Genomic DNA, 8550 nt, shown 5'->3' with positions numbered 1-8550 from the left:
ACTGGTAAGGGGATCTTAACCCTTGACTTGGTGTCGTCATAACCCTTGACTTGGTGTTGTCAGCACCACGCTCTCCCAAGTGAGCTGACTGGCCATCCCTATATAGGGATCCAAACCTGTGGCCTTGGTGTTATCAGCACCACACTCTCCCAAGTGAGCCACGGGCCAGCCCCCCTTCCTCTTTAAAACTCTAAAGTAAAGTAGGGGCCGGCCCGGTGGCGCACTGCTACAGTGCACCACTTGGGAGAACGGCGGCGCTCCCGCCGGGGGGTCGGATCCCACATACAGACCGGCCGCTCACTGGCTGAGCGAGGTGCGGGCGCAACACCGAGGGTTGTGATCCCGTTGCCGGTCATGAAAAAAGACAAAAAGGAAGAAAAAAATAATAATAAAAATAAAAATAAAACTCTAAAGTATAGAGTTTTTAAAAATATAAAACAGATAAACTGGCATCCTCCTAACGTATCTTACAAATACAAATTATTCCATTATATTCAGATCTTGAGAAAGGTCGCCCACCCCATTTCCCATCTGAAAATAATAATCTTCAGCAGTATAGTGATGTGGCCCATAGAAGTTCATCACATTTATGGGGTCAAACCACAGATGTTGCAGTGTTATTAGAATTAGCAAACACCAGATTCTGCCACTAAGCCTAGCCTCTCTCCCTGCAGTCCTGGTGCACCCTACTTATTGTATGGAGTCCTGCCCACCAAAGGCCAAAACAGTGCAGCTCTGATGTTTTCCTATCTTCTCACTTCATTCAAGAGAAAGGTACTGAATACCTAGTAGGATGAACGTATGCTTATGAAAGGAATAAGGGAGATAAGTCATTAGGGACACAAAAAATCCTATGAGATAATCACAGAAAGGAATGAAAGCTTTGGTTGGGGTGAAAGAAGCAAAAAAGTTAAATCCCTACTGTGATGTGATTAATGCTTTAATGTGATACTTAAACCCTGAATTCCCCCTGAAAGTTTCCCTGTAAATCTTAAAGATTCTCTGAAATCCAATAAGGAGAAAAACTGAAGGCTCTTCCGCATTCATCATCATCAAGGTCTTTCTCCAGTATGAATTAGCCTGATTACTGACTAACTGCTCTCCCACAGTCCTTACAACGACAGTGTTTCTTTCCCATGAATTTCCCAGTGATGAGAAAGAGCTAAGCCATCTCAAATGATTTTCCACATTGATTATACTCAGAGTCGTCTCTTCAGGGTGAATGACCTTACGTTCAGAACATTCCACGTTCCTCCCGGATCGTTTTCTACATTCTTTACATATGACCAGCTGAGGGCCCAGATGAAAAAAAAAAAAAAAAGAATGCCTTTGGGCAAATACATAAAATGATTGTTACTTATATTCTCTCTTTCTCTCTTGTTTTTTTTGGTGACTGGTCGATATGGGGATCCAAATCTTTTGACTTTGGTGTTATAACACTGAGCTCTAACCAACTGAGCTAACTAGCCAGCCCTCTCTTTTTCTTTCTTAACAAACCCAATTTTGGTTACAGTGAGAACATGACCATTAAAAACACCTGTAGTGATGGGGCAGGAGCGTGCAGGGAGTTGCAAGGAGGCTGTTACTCTTTCTTGATCTGGACGCTGGTCAGATTGGGCCTGTTCACTTTGTGAAAATACATCAGGTTACACACTTACGATTTGTGCACTTTATCCAATGAAAAGTTTAAAAGAAAAAACAAACACAAAAACCCTCACTTCCCCATACTCCCATGTAGCCATGAGATGAGCCATGGCAAATGAGGTATAAGCAGATTTGGGGCTTCCAAGAGAACTAGTTAAAGGCAGCAGCTCCTGGATCATGAACTTTTGTCTTTTCCCATCTGTCCCCCTTCTTCTGCCTGATCCTGGAGGTGATTCCTGAGGGTGAAGCAGCCATCCTGTGACCAGGTGCGAAAGACACAGCAAACTGAGGAAGTCACCTGATCCCTGATGGCCTTGAGCTAAATACCTCTGGGACTTTCATGTTTTTTATCTAGTGGGAGAAAAATGATTCACATTTAATTGTAAGGTTAGATGTCAGTTTCCTACGTTTATTGCCTCTTATGTTTTATTTTTTGTTTGTCTTTCCCTTTCTTGATTTGCAAAAGTTCCATATTCATTGAAGGTTTGTGTGGCAAATGTGTTGCAGATGTCTTTCCAAATTGTCATTTGTCTTCTGAGTTTGCATGTGTGTGCTTTTAAATTGTCAGAGGTTACTGCATTTTTATTTTACTACCTTTTATTATTTCTTTGTACAATGTTTATACTTTTCCCAGTCCAAAATTGTTAAAATGTTAACCTTTTTTAACAGTACTTGTATGAATTTATTTTTTATATTTAAATCTTGGATCCAAGTGGAATTTTTAATATGATGTAAAGAATGAGCTAACAAGCCAGTTTTCCTCTCTTATCCATGTTTAAACCAGTTGTCCCAACACCATCTAGTGAGTAACTATCTTGAACTGCTGCCTTTATCATGTGTTAAATTCCCATTTGAATCTGGTTCTTTTTCTCAAGTTGCTATTTCATTTATCTGTCTGTACCTTCTCAAGTACCCATGTATTAATATCCAATAACGTTAGTCCCCTCATTAATCTTATTTTTCAGAATGCTTGTGCTAAAAACAAGGTAGTAAGTTGAAGTTGATGAGAGTCACACAGAGATTGGAAAAATAAATCTTTTTAAACCTAGGGTTCTTTATTCATACCAGACAGGGCTTCTCATAACCAGGAAACACATCAAGTGGTGGACATTTCAAAAATAACATGAGAAAAATTAGATTATATTAAAAATACTGAAAATGCATTTTAAAATATTCATAATCCATTTTTAATAGAATTACCATAAAAAAAGAGTAAGCAAATCAAGTACTTTATTGTGATAAAGATCATTGATTAAAAGGAATGAAGTTCTGATATAAGCTACGACATGGATGAACCTTGAAAAGATGCTACATGAAAGAAGCTAGACACAAAAGGCCACGTGTTGTATAATACCATGTATATGAAATGTAGAGACGAGGCAAGTCTACAGAGACAGAAAGTAGATTACTAGTTGCCAGGGCCTGGAGGCAATGGGGAGTGAGTGTTAAATGGGTATGGGGTTTCCTTTTGGTGTGACAAGGAATCTGTGAAACTAGATAGTGGTGACTGTCATACAACATTGTGAACATACTTAATACTACTGAATTATACATTTTGAAGTAAAATGGTAAATTCTAAGTTATGCGTGTTTTACCACAATTAAAACAATGCTGTTGTATAAACGCAAAAAAAAATTTAAAGGTGGGGGTGACAGATAAGGCGAAGTGTGATTCTAAAAACGAAATTCTAAAACACTTGAATAAAATTTAAGGTCACTATCACCAATATTACTTAACAATGATTAGAGATTCCAACATATGTAACAAGAACTGCAAAATTATAAATCTTATTTTTTTTAAAAAATGAAAAAGAAGGCCAAATGGAGCATTTGTGCTGCTCATATGGTTGAATACAAACACACGATACACAGAAAATTGATGGAACGTGTGAAAAATAAAACACAACAAAATTAGTAAGATAATTCAACAAGTTTGCTAAATAAAAAAAATTATAGGAAAATAGCTTTTGTGAAAAATAAAACACAACAAAATTAGTAAGATAATTCAACAAGTTTGCTAAATAAAAAAAAATTATAGGAAAATAGCTTTTTTTCTTTTTTCTTTTTTTTTTTTTTTTTAAAGATGACCGGTAAGGGGATCTTAACCCTTGACTTGGTGTTGTCAGCACCACGCTCACCCAGTGAGCAAACCGGCCATCCCTATATGGGATCCGAACCCGTGGCCTTGGTGTTATCAGCACCGTACTCTCCCGAGTGAGCCACGGGCTGGCCCGAAAATAGCTTTTTTTCTGTATGAATCATATGAACCTAAAAGTGAAAACTGGAAAAAATATTCCATTGAAATATTGCTGAGGCTATAAATTGCATAGACAGAAGTTTATTAAAGGACATCATCTTAGTCCCTCACTCCATGCCATCACATACATTTCCATGGATGTTCTGTTTTGGGGTTTCTGGGCATGTAGCTTCCAGGTGATTTTTCTGTACAGGCACCGACAGCAAGTCCAACGTGTCTATACTGTAGACATTCTCTAAGTTTCTCCCAGCAGACATAAGCCACACAAAATATTCCTATCGCGGGAGCACCTTTGTCTTTTCTTCCTCGTTCCATTTCATAATCACTACATGTCTGACCGTCTGTAACTTCGCGTCGAGAATTGGTGAAGTGCTAACGTCCTTTCAGATGCTCTGTCTCCTCACTCAGCACCTCTGTGCTCATCAGCAATCACAGCTTTCATTCCGCACTCTGCTTTGCTTGCTGTCAGAGGAAAACATCCCCTGGGCTTGTTACAAAACGAAAAATATCTTTGAGAGGTATTAAATGTGGTTAGTTGTCTACGTGGCCAAGAAATTAGATAAAATGAAAAAGGATGAAAGGAAATTATGTAACATAATTACAAAATATTATGTTTATCATGCTGTCAGGGATTGCACAAAGATTTCTCAATATAGATAACATTTTAACAATATTATTTTAAGCAGCCATCCTTTTTTCTCTACAATATATTGCTGGAGCCATTTTGTAAAAAAGTCATATTTTCTCTTAATAATTATTGACATCTGGGAACTCAGCATCAAAAAATTCCAATTCTAATAAGTATATCATAAAAGCAAAAGCATAAAAATTAGGGTGGTCTTTAGTAATATAAAAGGGTAATTTAATGCTTCAAGTCCTATTTCATGGATATGTGTGTATAACTCAAGACTGGTTATTTTAGAGGCCTCCGTGTACTGTGAAGTCTACAGAAAGCACAAGATATTCCACCATTCTATCCAGTACAAAAATAGCCATATAATCAAACAAACAAACATAACTTTAATACTTGTGCCTCCCTTTTTGGAATTCAGGAGAATTGTGAGGAAAGTATGTGTAGGATCCTGATCTCTTTATAAAATAAAATTTCTGGAGAAAACTGAAATGATCCTTTCTCTTTCTTCTGATAATTTTCCCTGAAACAAACAAAAGTATTCAGAACAATTTGATTGATCTTATAGCTGCATATAATTTTACGTCTTTCCTAAAAATGTCTTAAAGGCCTCATTAGGACATTAGTTTTGAGTACATGAAAGTATTAAGAGAACTATTCTCTCACATCCTGCCTTTTTATTCATCTTTGCCACATAAATGCTCCATCTTGGTGTAATGAACATAAAAATGAAATGTTTGGAAAAGTATGAATCCAGTAAAAATTAATTCCTCCAGTAAGTCAGTATTTGCAAGATAAAAACAAGGTCTGTTGTAAGACTAAAAAAAGAAAGTATATGGGTTGAACATAGTGACTTCCTTCTAAAGAGAACATTATGCGAAGGGGGGATAAAGAGTAACTTTGCTGTGGAGAAGCCGTGAAAATCACTACCTCAGCCAAGTCATGAAGGTTAACTTTGGTAGTGATTAGACATGTTGATAGTATGGATCCTTGATATGATGTGATGAGACAGGGACTTTACCTCCGTGATCTTCCTCCCCAAAACCCATAACTCCGGTCTAATCATGAGAAAAACATCAGACAAATCCCAAGTGAGAGACATTCTGCAAAATATCTGACCAGTACGTGTTTTGCCGAAAGTTTTTACTTTCGTTTAGGTTCAAAGGATTCATTGGTAAAAGAAACCACTCATCACACTAATATGCCACTTTATGATATTAAGATACAGCAATAAGCAAGTAAACAAAGAAAGTAAGATTATGCAGGCATATTTTAAAAAGAAGAGAGAAAAGAATTAAACAGTGTTTACATAACGAAATTGAGAAAACACCTACACCCAGATCCAAGCAGTGCTAGAAAGTCCTGTGAACAGTGACCTGGAGCCACAGTTGAGATTGTCCCAGGCAGTGCGTCCACTCCACAGGTGAGACTTCAGAGAGCAGTTTGGGGAAATCCTGCTTATATCTCCCAGCCACAGACTGATAATATTAGTCTGCGTGCAAACGTGAAGCTGTGGTTATTTTATTAACACTTGGATCTTTTCTTACAAGTCTTCAGGATGTTCTTTGGCCCTGGGAACTGGCCAGGTTCCCAAGGTCCAAGAAGCTCCAGGACTTACTTTCCTTCTTATCTGACGGTTACCAAACACCTATCCTGTAGGTCTGCACACAGTTTCTGAGAGTCTGGCACAGCCTATGCAGGGTCATTCTTTGGTCAGAGGCCTAGCGATGCCTCTGAAGCCTGAACGAGACTATAAACCTTAATTTTCCCAACAGTATGCCTCAAAACAGTCAAGGCTGTCAAAAATAAGGAAAGCCTAAGAAACTGTCACAACCAAGAGGAGCCTGAGAAGGCAGAACAACTAAATGTAATTTTGTATCCTAGATGAGATCTTGTAACAGAAAAAGACATTAGGTAAAAACTAAAGAAATATAGATAATGTATGAAGTTTATTTGATAATATATATAATTTTTTTTTTTTTTTGGTGGCTGGCCAGTACAGGGATACTAACACTAGATCTTGGTGTTATATTTGATAATATATTAATACTGCTTCATTAATTATAACAAACAGACCATAAGATATTAATAATAGGGGAAACTAGGTATGGGGTATATAGGAACTCTCTGTACTGTCTTTGAAATCTTTAAATCTTTCTTTGAATATAAAGCTATTTGTGGGGGAAATAGAGCAGTTTAGTGAGGCCCCCTCGCCTCAGGTCCAGTTGCAGGTGTTGCAGCACATTCTTTGTAAACAAGTTGTGTCTGGGTGGAGTTAGTGTGCATATGCGCCTGGGTATCTTTTTAGCTTATTGCTGTTCTTGTGTGTTCTTCAGTGTGTGAAGCAGCAGCTCCGAACTGCTGGTTGGCAGAGCTTGTGTCTAAAAATAGAGCATGTTTACTTTGCTGGCAGCTGCTTAGTTTTTCTTTGGACATTGCCAGCAGCTGCTCAGTTTCTCTTTGGCCTAGCTCTTAGATGTGCATGTGCTGAATAAAACTTATTATCTCTTCAACCAAGGCTCCAAGGACCTTTTTCCAGTTACCTAGCTCATAGACCTGTATGTAAACGGTTTGTGACCCAGTCTGGACAACGGGCTTGAGGGGTCTGTGAGCTCCAGACCCAGCCCTAGCTCTATACTATTATAAAAAATTTTATTTAAAAAATAGCTTTAAAATATGGAAGTATTAGAGGAGGTTGATGTTGGTTCCAGAAAAGATGAAAGACATAGTTTTCTCTGTTATTCCTACTGAGTACAGCTAAAACCTTGGACATAACACATAAGACAAACATATGAAGACTCTGAAAAGTAGAAAGAAGAAAGAGGACAATCCAGGGACTTTGGGACTCAAGGAGTGGCACAGCACTGAGTTACCTGAATTTTCTTTTTGCTTTCTATATATCCCGGGCTGGGCAAGGGAGAAGCCTGCAACTCAGAAAGGCCAATAGGAGCAGACCAAAAATAAGTAAATAAAGGCCCTATCAAAGTGTGCTCTCTTTAGCCAAAAGACCAGGAAAGGTCTATCAGGATGGAAACATTTTTTTTTTTTTTAAAGATGACTGGTAAGGGGATCTTAACCCTTGACTTGGTGTTGTCAGCACCACGCTCACCCAGTGAGCTAACCGGCCATCCCTATATGGGATCCGAACCCGTGGCCCTGGTGCTATCAGCACCGCACACTCCCAAGTGAGCCACAGGCCGGCCCAGGATGGAAACATTTTTGACAATGTCTACCCTACTCCAAAAAACACCATTGAGAAAAACACACCCCACCCACCCACCCACCGCACATCAGTGGAGTTAGAGGGGTGAGTTTAGATTCCACTCTCACCTAGCAGTAATGAGACACTCCTCTCCAACCCCACAGTGTCACCAGAGACCAAGTGAGGAACATGGACTCATTCCTGCCTTGTGGTAGTGAGTCAGCATCTACCTTGTCCCACCAGTGTGGTGTAAACAGAGGCCTGGTAAAATAGAGAATTTAAATAAGATTGAGAGTCTCATAACATAATGCCCCAAATTTCCATACAATAGAAAACCACTTGCAATACAAAGAATCAGAAAAATCTCAACTGGAATGGGAAAAAAACAATTAACAGACATGAACACGGAGACAACACAGATGTTGGGATTATCTGACAAGGATTTTAAAGCAGCTAAACATAAAAGTAGTCTCAGCAAAAAAGTCGAAGATATGAAAAATCAAATGGAAATTACAGAACTGAAAAATATGGTAACAAAAAATTTTTTTTAATTCACTGGATGTGCTACCATATAGAAGTGACAAAGAAACAGTAAACAAAGGTTGATTGATACAAAATACCCAAACTGAGCAACACAGGAAAAATTGACTAAAAAAAAAAAAAAAGAAAAAAGCAACAAAGCCTCAGGGACCTGTGGGACAATAACAAAAGACCTAACATTCATGTCATTGGAGTCCCAGGAGAAGAAAAACGTGGGACTGAAAAAATATTCAAAGAAATAATGGTCGGGCCGGCCCGTGGCTCACTCGGGAGAGTG

The sequence above is a fragment of the Galeopterus variegatus genome, unplaced genomic scaffold (genome assembly GCF_000696425.1).
Source record: "Galeopterus variegatus unplaced genomic scaffold, G_variegatus-3.0.2 Scaffold8299, whole genome shotgun sequence".
Lineage (NCBI taxonomy): Eukaryota > Metazoa > Chordata > Mammalia > Dermoptera > Cynocephalidae > Galeopterus > Galeopterus variegatus.
The sequence above is the reverse complement of the archived record's forward strand: the minus strand, read 5'-3'. Positions refer to the sequence as shown.